This window comes from Siphateles boraxobius, unplaced genomic scaffold (assembly GCF_051911475.1).
Source record: "Siphateles boraxobius isolate OS27281-9 unplaced genomic scaffold, OSU_SipBor_1 3, whole genome shotgun sequence".
Lineage (NCBI taxonomy): Eukaryota > Metazoa > Chordata > Actinopteri > Cypriniformes > Leuciscidae > Siphateles > Siphateles boraxobius.
The window spans coordinates 2,262,543-2,277,983 of record NW_027508919.1 but is presented as its reverse complement, the minus strand read 5'-3'; the positions used below and the strand labels follow the sequence as shown (position 1 = coordinate 2,277,983).

The 15,441-nt window shown below is 39.3% G+C and overlaps 1 protein-coding gene, 1 long non-coding RNA gene and 1 pseudogene across 2 annotated transcripts in view; 1 reads left to right on the top strand and 2 right to left on the bottom strand.

The window, feature by feature from the left end:
• Positions 1–15,441, top strand: part of LOC143756716 (uncharacterized) — a 71,689-nt gene that overhangs the window by 21,983 nt on the left and 34,265 nt on the right. The gene's annotated exons all lie outside the window — the stretch shown is intronic.
• Positions 1,334–2,646, bottom strand: LOC143757073 (uncharacterized). The gene is made up of 3 exons (XR_013210384.1): positions 2,602–2,646; positions 2,412–2,476; positions 1,334–2,330 (listed from the first exon to the last, which is right to left on the bottom strand). It is a non-coding gene; the product is annotated as an uncharacterized LOC143757073 (long non-coding RNA).
• Positions 4,521–13,083, bottom strand: LOC143756651 (uncharacterized; annotated as a pseudogene).

Sequence of the window (15,441 nt, the reverse complement as noted above, 5' to 3'; positions counted from 1 at the left end):
ATACTCTGAGATCATAATTTTTTACAAAAATTGAAATACTGTGCGCATTATCACAATAAAACATGTCATTTGTGTAGTGCAATATGAACGTTCCATTCAGTGTCGCTGAAACTGTGTAAACATGTAGGCCTACTGTTCGTCCTTCTGTCTGAAATGTTCTCAGTATTCCTCTTTAAAGGTGCAGTGTGTAGTTTTTAGGAATTGCAAACAGCTAGTCACTCACGGCCTCTCCCTCCATTCGCAAACACGATTTCGAAGCTACGGTGGCCAACGTAGGATAAAGTCAAAGAGGATAAAGTATGTCGTCGTCGAGTCAGCAGAGAGTAGCAAGTCAAGCAATGATGTTTTTTTATATTATATTTTATATTAAATTGTATTTACTTAATTATTCAGTAAAACCACATGTTATTGCGATTGTTATTTGTAATTGTTCATCATTGTGTTAGTGTTTTATTCACTGACTTTACCATAAGTTAGCTTGTTTCCATGCTAGTTAGTACAAGATAAGAGCTATGGATAAGAGCATCAAAGCAGCTACGTAAGGGGAAATAGTTAACGTAACGATTTCCAAGGCATCACTCGGACAGCATTGCTTATACACGGTTTCAGAGTCAGGGACAACCTGAATACGTACCAGAGGTAACTGGAAGAGGGAGAGGGAAAGGTAGAGGGAGAGGAAGAGGAAGAAGGCGGAGAGGCAGAGGTGTTGGAGGGAATATCATCGGTCTGCGGAACAAAAATGGGCGTTTTATCCGTAAACGGGAACACCCCCACTTTTCGGAACATAAATGGGCGTTTTATCCGTAAACGGGAAAACCCCCCTTTTCTTCTTCTCCTACAAGGAACTGTCAACATCCGGTCTATATTATGTCAAAATAAGGGTTGGGTTAGCATTGACGTTAGCATTGAACCAAACATAGGAAAGCAGGAACTTAAGTTTGAACGTAAAGCCAGCTACCGAACGTCGCAGTAGCAGTTGAAAATGTTGGGTTGTGCAGTGCATTGTTCTACTTGTCAAATAGCTTACATGCCCCTTATGATAAAAAATAAAATAAATTGTACTGCAGTATCAACACAGTATTTCATACAGTACAGTAATTACTGCAGAATAGCCTACTGCACCTCAACACAGTTGTAGTACTGCTGTAAGTGCAATAATTTGGATACGAAAAAAACTGCATTCATAACAAATATTACAACAGTGTTACCACTGTATACTTAAGATACAAGCAGCATTTATTTACAATCAGACAGCATAGTTCACAAGGGTTCCCTTATTTACACACACTAATACTTGGCTGAATATGGATATTTTCAGTAAAGACACAGACAATTTATTTTACGTAGCAAACTTAAAACTTTATTGTCATGCAGTATAAAATACAAAATAAAATACAGTAAAAAAATAAAATAACAACTTATAAATACAAACTCAAGTTATATCAACTAACTATACAAACTAATCAAGTGGGCTCCCCAAAGGACACGGTATAGTTTGAACGGTAAAGTGTGTGTGTGCGTGTTGCATGCATGTGTGTGTGTGTTGCATGGGTGTGTGTTGCGTGTGTGTGTGATACAAACTAATCAAGTGGGCTCCCCCAAAGGACACGGTATAGTTCGAACAGTGTGTGTGTGTGTGTGACATGCGTGTGTGTGTGTGTGTGTGTGTGTTGCATGCGTGTGTTGCATGCGTGTTGCATGTGTGTGTTGCATGCATGCGTGTGTGTGTGTGTGTGTGTGTTGCGTGTGTGCGCAAGAGTGTATCATGCCTGCACGTGTGTGTTTCATGCATGTGCACGCGCGTGTGTGTTTCATGCATGTGCACGCGCGTGTGTGTCATGCATGCGTGTGTGTGTGTGTGTGTGATGCATGCGTGTGTGTGTCATGCATGCTTAAGATGTCTGAAAGGCAATGGGACCTACTTTGCAAACTGTACATCCTGTACCAAGTACCTTCCATAGCCTGTGTGTCTAAGCACCAAGCATGCCTTCATCCAATTTTTTTTGGAAGAAAACAAATGTGCTAGTCGTAGCACAAGGCCACTGCCACGGCCTGCCACCTTGTAGATTTTGCCAATGCTAATATGCACCAGATTACTTTCAATTTCAAGATCCTCAGCCACGCTATCATTAATGCTGATCATTGGATGAAAAGGCCTCGAAAGATCTCGAAACAATTTAGACACCCTATTAAATGATTCCAGCATGGTCATGTCCATTCTAAGGGTAATCCCAATGATCTTCTGCAAAATCTCTGGAGGGAGGTATGGCTGGTCCTGTTTCTGGTCCCTTTCCGTTGCAGCAGGTGTGACCACTGGTCCTTCAGTGTTGCTGAGAGATGGAGAGAGTTTAGCATATTGGCCTACATCCTCAAATGTAGGTCAATCACAAACTAAGGATACAATGTGATACCTTTCAACAGTAAATGTCTGCAACACTTGCGCACACCACCACCTTCTGATAGTTGTCATGTCCACCTGAAAAGAATTGTGGTCAGCAATACATATTGTGGTCAGCAACTTCCAAATAGGACGAGTAAATGACTGAACATATAATATTTAATATTATACATCGGATTAAGATTTTAAGATAAAAAACCCACCTCACTGAAGTCAAATGGTTTTTGGAGGGTAGCATACATAGCATACTGAAATTAAGATAAAAAAAAAAGTTACTAATTCAGAAGAAGTCAATAAAAGACGTTACAGAAAACATTAGGCTACAACTCACCATCAGCATGAACACCCCACAATTATTGCTGAGATGCTGATGAGATGCACCCTAGAAAAATCATAACAGAGCATGGTAAATGATGATGATCCGTACATATTTGCATTCACTCTCCAAATCAAATTGCATTTAAGCCCGTTTGTTTGTTTGTTTCTTTCTTTCTACCACAATATGCTTTAATAGGTTTTTTAATAGGTATTTTTTTAACAGCAACTACGGTCAGCAAGTAGCAACACATGATTGTCTATGCTGCTATACTAATTGTAATGGATTAGAGCTCCATCCACACATGCCAATGTTTTACCTCATAGTCTGACAAGAAAAGGATGTTCCACTCTTCACTGGACACCATATGTGCGAGGTTACTGAAAATAATTTTGAAGAAATATTAGTTGCAATTCACCTCTTTCAAATGGAACACTGAGCCCTAATAAGGAATTGCCAAAACTCTGCCTTGACTACACATACCCACCTTGAGAGCACAGCTTATAAGTGTAATGAATAAGGTCTACACTATACCCATACTAGTAACTGGCCTAGGAGTAACAGCATTTCCTAATAGAGACTTAGGAACATATGGAACGTGTGAACAGTGAAAACAATTTATCTGAAAAAAAAAGGAAGTTAGTCTAAAACAGAACTACTATACTTCCATTAAAAAAACACTCTGTTCTTGAAGCAGTGTTTTGAAAGCCCACATAATATTTCTAAAAAGTAAAGACTCTGATGTTTCCAGGGAAAAAATGATCAACTGTCTTCATTTTAATCAAAAAAAAAACTACATAACTATTCTCTTAAAGGTTTAGACATAGGAAAGAACAATGCTTCAAGACCCTCCGAGTTTTCCATGAACATAAAGAACCAGCAATCAGATTTCTAGGAAAAACCTGAAGACATCTAGGTAGCAGCCATCTCCAAAGCCACTAGGATCCCTGGAGTCAAAAAAGTGCATAGTCCTCTGTCTTGGTTTGAGAACCTGTTAAAAGTTTAATTTCATGGAATAGCAAGACATGGGTTGGTTAAGGACCCAATTACAACCATAAAGCTCTTTACAGCTGATGTTTCTCACTCAGCCATAATCTACCTCCTGAGCTTATCACCCCCATATCATAGATGTTTTATGACTGAGCACTTGAGTTACCCTAGGCAAGGCAACTGATGAAAGAAATAGGCTTTTAAATATATTAAATTAGCATTTTCTGGATTTTGTGCCCATTTCATATTAGAATTAAACATTCCTGAAACAAATTGATGCAGTACATGGCAACAAAGTAAGGATGATGGTTGTATAAAAATAGTATGATTTCAAAGAACAATATGCCAAGGTGAGATTACTCACACACAAAGTCCAGTGTCCTGGCTGCCAGGCCGGGAGAAGCACAACATCCTTGGATGCAAAGTCACACTGGAGGAAACAAAAACTTTTCAGAGAGGAATTTGAAGGATATGAGGTAAATACAAATAGGTAGATAGGACAAGGTAGATACAAATTATTTTACATCACTACTCACAATCATGGAATCAGCAGGGCAAGCTGATAATGGAGGAAGCCACGTCACTACCACATAGGCATCCACAGCAATGGTTGCTATGCCCTTTAATAAAAAAATTTTTTTTTTAATCATAGAAACAGACTTTGCCTACACTACATAAAATTCAACGGTTAAAAACACAAAATCAGAGGGCAAGGTCGTTTCGTAAAATGAATAAACCACTTACTTACATGTGCATTTGCAATGTTTGTGATAATGTTGAAACAATAATTTGCTATCTAAAAAGAAAGAAATAAGATTATTCATACTGCAAGTCCACATACAGATCAAAGAATAGACACTAAGTTTTTACTTACCGTTGCTTCTATATCTCTTTCTAGGCCAAGTGTCCAAAAGTCTGACCTTTTGAGGATCGGGGAGTTGGCTAGGACAATTGGCTCATGTGGGTCGGCATTAATGTCCAACACATAGTCTAGCTATGGGGAAATGTGCATAAAATGATATACATGCATGCATGATTGAAGACGCTGATTGAGAAATACTACTATTACAACTTACTGCTTGAGAGAGTCTTGCATGTAGTGTTTGTTTCCAATTTGCAACTGTGGAGTCAAGATTAGTGGGGTGAACAGCTGAAGAGAGAGAAAAAATAGAATGTATTATTGGAAACATATATACTGTATTGTATACAATCACTAGTGAAAACAGCTTGAAAATGTCTCTTACGCTGACATTGTGGTGGGAAATTTGGGTCTAATTCTGTTGTCTGTAAAGTGTCCATGACAACATGCGTGTCTGGGAGAAGATCACATTCTCTTGTCTGAGAAGAGGGCAAGAGACAGAATTCTGCCTGTCCATACTCATTGAGAGTCAGTGGAATGTCAGGGCTCACAAGCTTCCTTAATTCCTCCATGACTGTCTTGTTTTTCCGTTGATTGTAGTGATGAATGATATTTCGCATCGTGAAGACATGTGCAGAAGGAGAGAGCATATTCATGAAGTAATTATTTTTCTTCATGATGGAGAAGAGCTGTTCAGCTACTTGGCTGTTTATTCTTCCGGCAAGCTCTGGTACCAGCCCTAACCTCAGAAGGATATCTCTTGGGTCTTTCGTGTTTCTCTCGTGGAAGGTGTCATAAAGACAATAGTGTTCTTCCGACCCAGTCAAAGGATGGCCATTCGGGTCCGGGAAAGTTTTCTTGGTTTTGAGCCAGGGTAAACTGACTGTGCCACCTTTGGATGCCCACTGCAGGTTTTCAGGGCTGGGGTCCAGCAGTCGACCCTCATGAGGGCTGAAAGGGACCACCTCAGGTTCTCTCAGGTTAGCATGTACTGCAAGCCCTCGGGCAAAATCGTAGATGCTTATATTTGGCATATGTTTCCACGAGAGCAACAAGTCTGTGAAGTCTCGCGGACTTTCTGCCCTAATGTTGCATTTTAAAGAAACAACTTGTCCACAGGGGCACATAACAACAGCCCAACCACCTGTGGTAGAAAGAAAGACCTCAATGATGTCCAACTACATTACCAGTAGACAGTCCAAAAGATTAACACTGTTGTGATAAACACTTGTGTTGAGCCAGTTATTTTAACTTACCAGATGCACCCCAAACCTTCTGAAAGACTTTATCGTACTTGCTTCTAGTTGCCATCTCTTCTCTTAGACGCAAGATTAATTCCATTTTGAGCACTCCTTACAGAGTTTGCGGATGGCATGGACCTGTAATGTATTAAAAAAAATAAGGTGTAATTGCCAACTGCTGTATTGTTTGAACAGAATAAAAAAAAGAGACACAAAACGTTTATGTCACATGCATAGTTTGCTCTGTGTATGCTGGAGGGGGTTGAGGTTACTGGTGAATTGGTGACTGGAGAGGTGAAGCAGTGTGCTGGTGTGTGTGAGGGGGGAGGGTGTGAGAGGTCTTACTTATAATGCCAGGGGATATAGGATAGTGAGGGTAGAGGAATATTATGCATGGAGATATGTAAGACAGGTCCATGAAATAGGGAGGGAGATGTAAAATATATATATATATATTTTTTTTTTCAGGTGTGTGTGTGTGTGGTGCAATGTGTTTGGATGTGTTCATAAGTGCTAAAGAGTGAATGTGTGCAAAGTCAGTATAGTATGAGTTTAAGGTTCAGATCATGTTCAGGAAATGCAGATAAGCTCACCTTTAAATTGGATATTTCGTCCAGTAACCGGTCCTCTGTTATGTCCATCTCCCTGCATTCATTTGGCTGCATGGACATGTGGACCTTCTCATGCTCTGTATTGAGCACCATATTCGACTTGCGAGTATGAGAGCCAATCCAAGGGGCCCAGTGGTTGTATGTGGGTTGAACTTGGAAAGGATTTTGCCTGTCACCTGAAAGAAAACAGTCTGTACTTAGGGTTTGTAAGGGCAATAGATAGACAGGAAGTGAAGTGGAGAATTGTATTTCAGTGGGTAACATGGCAATTATTTAAGATTAAAGCCACTTACTTGGAACAAAAGCCCTTGCGATTCTCTCCAGACATACAGAGTCCCAGAAGTCACCAATGTCCACCTTTCCATCAAAACCATCAGGTGGATTCTCTAGTTCACTGACTACAAGTTATAAGAAATATTAATATAGTTGACAATAAATGGGGGTCGGCATTTTCTAGAATAAAACCTGGACAGTACCTGCCATGCTAAAAACACAGTTCTTGTGAAGATCCATGACAACAATAGGTGGGTGATGTCCACAGCGAACACAGGCAAAATCATAATTATGATCTGTTAACGCTTCAAAATGAAGGTACCCATGTATCAGAGTGTTTTTGTTGGGATATTTTTGTCCTGAGGTCAGCTCACATGTTTCAATAGCTCGACCTAGAGCTGTGTGTGTCTGGAATAAGAGATTTTCAATAACAAATTATATGAAATGCACATGTATGCAATATCCAATTTCACATCTTGAAAACTGTACAATTACCTGAAGGCAGTTTCGAAGGTAAATACAAAAATGGAGAGTAAGAATGACTCTGTCATCGAAATTGTGTACACCATCCTTCCATTCTTGATAGCGAATTATCATGCCACATGAATTGCATTTTTTGGAATAAGTTGTCACACCTGTATTACATGAAGAAATCATTACAGTAGTGTCACCTAAAACTTGGAACAATAAATAAATACAACTCAATGTTAATTTTACATGACACTTACCCTCAACGACTCCCTTCAGTGAGATTATTTTAGCTGATTTGGTTATGATGAAGGGTTTACTGAGAGGAACATTGGTACATTCTGGACAAAGTTGTTCCTTTGGGATCAGATGCATTGGAAGTTCAGCCTCACTCGCCAAACCACAAAACTCTGAGGGCAAGTCCGCAGGAAGCTTTTTTTTCCTGTGTATGTATTTAACTACTCTTTTTAAGTTTTCTTTTTGAGGAGGGTACCTGTATTCAAGAAAACAGGGTTCAGTTTCAGGCTCTTCTTCTTTTTCTTCTTCTTCTTCAGCCTCATCATTTGTATTTTCAAAATGCTCCTTCATTGTTTGGAATAGGTCCCACTTGGCAATGCACTTGTGAATACAAGCCTGTTTTCCTGTAGCACAATGACAGTGCCATGTGTTTTTGACTAAGTCAAACATTACCATCATTCTGCCAAACTGGTTGCAGTAGGAGAGGTGTGGCTCATAAACAGACACAAATTTCCTTGTGGAAGAGCTTCCAACTTGAACCTCAATACTGAAAGGGATGCCTTCCTCACGTGCTGCTGCTTGTTTCTGGAGACATATTTTTTTTTTCTCTTCACTGAACCACTTGCTGCTCACAATTTCTCTGAGGACATCTTCCTCAAGCTGGATCTTAGAAGTGAGGGGTGGTGGACAGTACTTCAATGACTGAATGTGGGCACAGTCATATGTAACGAAACCACTCCTGTGCATTACCTCTGTGTTTCTGATACAGTCGTCCAATGCGCACCTAATTTGGTGGTTCGTGCCAGAGGTTTTTTTCTGGACGTGAATGGGCCCACTGTTACTGTTAAATGACTTTAAAACAGCATATATTCCCATATCAGTGTCCAGACATTCGCACGCTAAATGGCGATCGACTCTTATATCTTCTTTGAAAATCGGGTGTCGTCTCCTCATGTGTTGTTTAAGATTTTTTTTGTTCAACACAACTGCACATTTTGTGCACTGCACCCGTCTCACTTGAGAAGATCTGCCAACTGTTGTCGTTGTTGATGTTGGTGTCACTTCATCCAGCACAGGGTGAGCCTGGGGCTGGTGCTCTGGCCTCTGGTTTGCCCCCTGTGAATTCTGTGATTGGCAGGTGCTGAGGTGTCTCAATAAATTATTCCTCCTCGGAAATGTGAGGCCACAACCACAGCAGTGGTAGTGACTGTCCTTTCTGCAGCCCAAATTGCATCTGTACATTATAAATTCTGGACAAAAAAAAAAATCAAATAGTTGGCCCACGTAACATGAAACAATGGCTTGGCAAATATGGCAAAGACAGCTGACCATCAGTAACTTCACTAATAACATTATTTTTGTAATTTTATAACAAATCAATAGAAGATTTCATAGAAGGCCATGATACAGGGCATAGTGCAATATATGCGACAGGCTGTGTACAATATCAGTGTGCAACATAGGTCAAACACTTTTTATAACTTTATGATCTTCTGATTAAGTGATGCAGATTTGTGTATTGTGCATAACACAGATGGGGAGAATCTTATGATGCGTAATTGGTGGAGGGGTATGTGGTCTGTGTGTGTGTTTATGAGTGTCTGCATTCATTTATTTATTTAATATACTGATGGGACAATACTTTAAGGAAGGCCATGATATAGGGTAGGATGCAATACATGTAGGCTGTGTGCAATACATGAGGTAATGAGGCAGTGTGCAATAGAAGATTGTGATTGTGATACAGATTGTGAACTGTGCGTTAATTGAATACTTATCATGGGGCTATTTTATATGATATGTACTTGTAATGGGGAGGGGAATCTCTCCATGTATGCATGTCTATGTGTGGGTGTGTGTTTTTTTTTTTTTAAACATGATTTTAAGTGTACCTGTGCCAGCCTCTCACTTCCCAAAGATGAATTTCTCCACTCTGGAGACAACAAAGGCTTAACTATCTATCTAAAACATACCTCCATGATGCACCACCGTCTTTAGATGGCTCTGCATGTGGGTTTCCACCCTCGCATAGTCCCCTTTGTACTGAGGACAGAAAGGGCAGTGGAGCAGTGTGCAGCCTGGGTCTGGGCATCTTTGGTATTGCGGCTTCTGACCGCTGGACAGGACTGAAGAGTGTAACTACAGTGGAAGGAAGACATATGGAGAACATTAACCAAACTCAAATGTATTCTTATACCATCTTGCTGCTGCTTGAACTTGATGCGTTGTCTAACGTGTTCAACAAACAAGCAACACGGATGCATAATGTTTTTTACTTCTTTACTTTGAATGACATTTAGATGGAAAGAAACAATGTGCATTGCTGACATGTTTTTAACGTTGCCACAAAAACACGATGACTAAGTTAGATTTGTCAGTATTTAACTTACGTAAGGCTAAGCAATCATAGATTGTATATAAAACCAAACAATCTAACTCCGTTCTGGCTAGCTGCCATGACATCGTTAACTAACATGCTTGCTTTCGTTTCGACCACATTCTAACATGACGCTGGAATTGCTCAAACTGTACAAATAAATTATACTTACAGACATAACTTCTCAAGAAACAAATAGACCTACGCTAACTCTTTGCCATAGCTACTACCATAGACTCGTAAAGACTTTTATCTAGGACTAAAAAAGCGGAAGCCAAAAAGCGGAAATTACGCCTTTCCCAGAAGGCAGTGCAAAACTCTTTCTGATTGGTTTATTAAACGCTACAGGAATGCCCATTGGGGAGTTTCTGTGGCTCGTCTGGAACGCCCATGCCGCAGTCGGACCCTCCTCGTTGGAGGTGCAGTCAGGGAAAGGAGAGGCAGAGGAGGACCTACCCGGATCGATGGCTCAATAGAGGATGAAGAAAGAGTGTTAGCCCTCCAAAGAACCGGAGAGCTGTTACCGAGGTTTGTATTTATAAAGTTATTGTAACGTTATTATATTCTGACCTGTCTGCACTTTATGACATCCAAGCACACAGTGATAACGTTATTTACATAGTAGCTCTGTTCACATGTACCCCTGGTACTGTAACTTTAGTTAGTAGTTGAATGTTTTCATAGTGTAACCTGTCATTTACTGGGCAACAATGATTATATGAAGCCATATTACACAAGTTTAGCAAATACTGGCCAGACTGCAAACCCCAATATGGTACCATATTGTCAACATATTTGATATTTAAAATATGTACATATTTTATCAGAATCAGAAATTATGTATTGATAACCTAGGGGATACTCTGGGGCACATTTGCTAAGCTTGCATGTCAAGATACTAAGGAAAAGAAATCACTATATAAAGTAGGTAAGTAGGAGATACAATACAATAAACAAATTTTAAAATATAATTCTAAATAAAGTTAATGACGTTGACATAACTTACAACATCAGCAGAAGTGTAATGATAAATAGTGCTAGAGCATCAAATACTAACAGTAATAATGAGTACTGCTATAGTTCATTTTGAGTGGATACAATATTAAAAACAACATTATTGAGGCATAGTAACCAGAGTATATAAATAGAGAATATTGCATATTGATTATTTTTCCCTTTTCTTCAGAGACTTCTACAGGAGATGACCCTCGAAGAACACAGAGAGCTCTCCACCCTTCTGTTTGAGAGACAGCCAGGCCTGGTCTTTGATGCCTTGATAATGCATCAGCGCAGACACGGTGCTCCACCTTCTGCTGGAGTCCCAGAAGTACCTTGGTGTACTTGTGGTAACTGTCGGGAAATGCCTACGGACCAGGAGAGGAAATGCTGTGGCCAGCATAAAGCAAACTGTGTGAGCCTAATGCCCCACTTCTCCCAGTACTGCCTTGAAGAAGGCTTTATTCGCATTCACAGACAGTACCGGGAGGACATTACGGCATTAGGCAACATCAGGGAGCCTTAGGATGACAACAGAGAGTACCCCTGTGGAGCCTATAGACACTTCATCTATTGGCAACATGGAGCTTTAGGCCAGGGAAACCAACTTGTCATTCCCAGTTGTTGTGTTTGGAGGATCAGGGACAAGTTCCCTGATCCTCAAGGACACTACGCTGGTTTTATTCCTGGACTATGAATTTCCTTCCAGGCCCTCTGGCATGTTCATACAGTTTACACAAGTACTCACAAATCTGCCTCAGCATCATCAAGGCATCAAACAAATGTACATATTTAATATTTGATTTATTAGTTTCCTATATATATTTATTACTTTTGTTCCCATCTTTATTTAATTTTAATCTATGTTTTATAGTTATATATTTTGTTATAGTTGTTCAACTGCAGTTCTATGTTATTGAAAAAATAAAAGTTAAGAAATAGAAGAACATGGTGTTTTATTTTCCATTATATACATTTGAACATGTTTTTATAAAAGTATGACAATTTTAAACTTTGCCTTCAAATTATCAAAATCAATTTTATTTTTTTATATTTACATAATATGGTACATCTGTAGCCTTACTTATCATTACTTTTCAAAATTGAAAACTTTAATTTGGGCTACCTACTGAAAATAATATGCGCTGTTAACAGTGTACTTAGCAGAATAAGATGAAAATAGTTGAAAGCTATGACTTTGTCGTTGAATTGAAGTTCTTTCCATCGTGATCCTGCTTGACAAGGACACATGCAAGGTGATCTCCTTTGGGGATCCTTCCACATCAGATGCTGGTTGGAGTAATGGTCCTGTTGAATACAGTGCCATCACACAGTTACAGACTATATTATACAGCAAATATCATTCATTGACATGTAATAGGGTACAATATAGTTATCAAATATTTTATTATATTTTTGTTCAAGGCCCTGAATTTCAGTGGCTTCTACAATGACATCAAGATGCTCATCTCTGTAAAGAATTACCAAAGAAAGTTGTGTATATCCCACATATGCACATTCAACACTAGATATAAACCAAATATAAATTCAAATTACACAATAATCATAATGATCATGTTTATAATCAAAGATATTAGGACAAAATTAATACATCATAATGCATGTTTTACCTGTCTATTCCACTGGAAGCACCTATACTAGACAATGCTGGAGCTGGGACTTGAAAAGGTTTTATCTTCAAGGGAGTTGATGTTGCAGGACCTGTGTCGTACCTGGAGAAAAAACAACAGCATCAATAAATGAAGTGCTACATGACACAGTCGTATACGACTGTAATACATTACTGTTTTGTAATTCACAATGTGTAACATCTTGTTATGGTTTGCTCATCGGGCCTAATAAACTGAACATCCCAAAAAATATGACATCTAGTGCAAGTATGATCACCGACAGACAACATAGCAAACGTAAGCCAAGAGTGTGTAACATTGTCACTGTTTCTATACAACAGTCCATTATAAACCGAAATCATAGATAATGTTTACAAATCCATAGTCAGGTAAGGATCAAGGTCCTTAATATCAGCTAATTGTCTCACGAACGTAACCAGCAAATTTCTTCCCACATAGCAAACGCAAACCCATAATACAGCGAGGGAGAAGAACTAAGTTACATGAAACAATCTAAGTTACATATTTTACAAAACTGACACTTGGTGTCTATGGCTAGATATGTCTAGGTATTGCTAACATTATCAAAGAACAGTTTTAATTTTGAATGTTAAAGTTTGAATATCTTACCTGTCCAGCAGAAAACAGGCAACCTCGGCGTCGCTTTGAAAGCCCTTTTCCCTCATAAGACCCTTCCATCTGGGAAAAGCCACACCGATGTTGATCCGCGATTTTTGTCTACGATTCTGCCTTATTTTTCTTGCTTCATCATACTTTCTCCTCTGTGAAGCAGATTTACCCGATTTCGAATCTTTTCCTGAACAATAACTGTGGTCCATCATTCTCCAGAAATTCTGCCACGTCTTTTTCTGCTGCTTACTATTCCGGTTAGATACGAAACACGCTCTGTAACGATGTTTGTCCGCTGTCGGCTACGGTAGAAATATGGCGTCACACCATGGCTACCTTCATAGAAGGGGATTCCCGCGCCTATGTAGATATAAACGACTCATTCTAAGGTAATACAAACTTTACGGTTCATTAAGTAAGGTCTTTATACACCACTAAACACATAGTTATGGATTTTATATTGCATTTCTGTCAATATATCCACAGAAATTTTACACATTGCACCTTTAAGCATTAAAAGCATGCTAAGTGTTGTGGTTAATATGCATTTACAACAAATATCACTTTTTTTTTTCTTTTTTTTTTCCTTTATTTATTTTTAAACAGGGACAATGCAAAATATACATTAACCTTAAGAGGAGAGATGCATTTTACCAGGTTATAGCACTTGTGCTAATTTTCACCTGTAGTCCCTGGGCAGGCTGATGTCAACCTTTAAAACTACCAATACTGAGGTGACAGCATGGTAAGTTTTGTGATTACTGTCCTTAACTACACCAATCACAGTAAAACTAATGTTACTGAGGTTTAAAGCATGGTAAGTTGTGTGGTTACTGTCCTTTTACCACACCTATCACAGTAAAACTACGGTTTCTGTAGTAAAAGCATGGTAAGTGTTGTGGTTACTGTGCATTAAACAATAAGTATCACAGTAAAACTAATGTTACTATGGTAAAAGCATGGTAAGTGTTGTTTTTACTGTGCTTCTACTACAAATTGTATGTACTATTATGTACTAATTGTAACACTTGGGGGGTGATGGCGCAGTGGATAAGACACGTGCCTTTGGTGTGAGAGACCCGGGTTCGAATCCACTGTGAGACACCAATGTGTCCCTGAGCAAGACACTTAACCCCTAATTGCTCCAGAGGCGTGCGACCTCTGACATACATAGCAATTGTAAGTCGCTTTGGATAAAAGCGTCAGCTAAACGAATAAAAATGTTAAAAAAATGTTGTACTACTTTAAACCTGACATGAATATGATTAACTGATTGAAGTTCTAGGCCTATAACGTCACGTGACAGACAGTGTTTAATCACCCTGTTTTGAATTAGAAAGCAATGAAACGCAAAGCCTCTGTGGAGATGACAGATATAATGCAGTGACTGAACATGATCTAATCTGATTAATATCGACAAACAGAAAATCATTTGCCTATAGGCCTATCAAACATTATTAGGAGCGCGTATTTACGACTACTTACCAACATCCGGCACACGTGAACTCATGCCAAATATCGCGATGTGTTCGGAATGAGACTTCTTCAGCGCGATTTCCTACTGATAAAATATAATTTTAAAAATATCAATAAACAGCAAAGCAATCCAGCTTCCCTGGCAATAAGACCGAAATAATATCATTAAAAGAAATACATAAACCATGATAAGATCTCGTAAATAAATGTTGATTAAACACAGGGCCGGCCCGAGGCATAAGCGAACTTACCAGGGGGCCCCCCCAGACCCGTCGCCAGACCTCAGTCTTAAGGGGGGCATGTGAAATGCATGGGGGGGCACAATTATTATTAGCCTACAGCCTACGTATATTTATAATAATCAACTCTAGTCGCGCAGCCCGTGATCATCACTTTTAAACATATAACCAACCGCAATATGACCAGGTCGCCTATAGCCTACATCACATTGCATAGAAGCAATGTTATGAATATCCATAAAACACTTGACTATACAACATATTAGATGTAACACCAGAAGCATCTCTCAAAGATTGCATTTTAAAGCAGTCAACAGAGGGATATGCATTGCCATGAGACATACACACGCACGCACATACACTCGCACAGAGACGTCGAATCTACCGGTACTTTGAGTGGAGCCAGCGCTGTCCTCTCTCCAGTCCCTCCTATCAGTACAGCGGGAGGAAGCGTTTCTCCGAGCAGAACCTCCTCATCGAAGTATTCTTCCACTCGGAAGGAACTGAAGCGAGTATGCCGGGGAAACCTCGTTTTGAAACAGCTTTCAAAAATGCGCGGTAACTGTTGAGCGGCTTAGTTTTACGTCACGTAGCCTACGTAGCCTAACGTTATTTTTAGTAAGGCCTTGATAGGCTGCTGTTGCAGTGTAGATTCCCATCAATCAAATAAAATCACACCATTGTTTCTTTATATGTTTA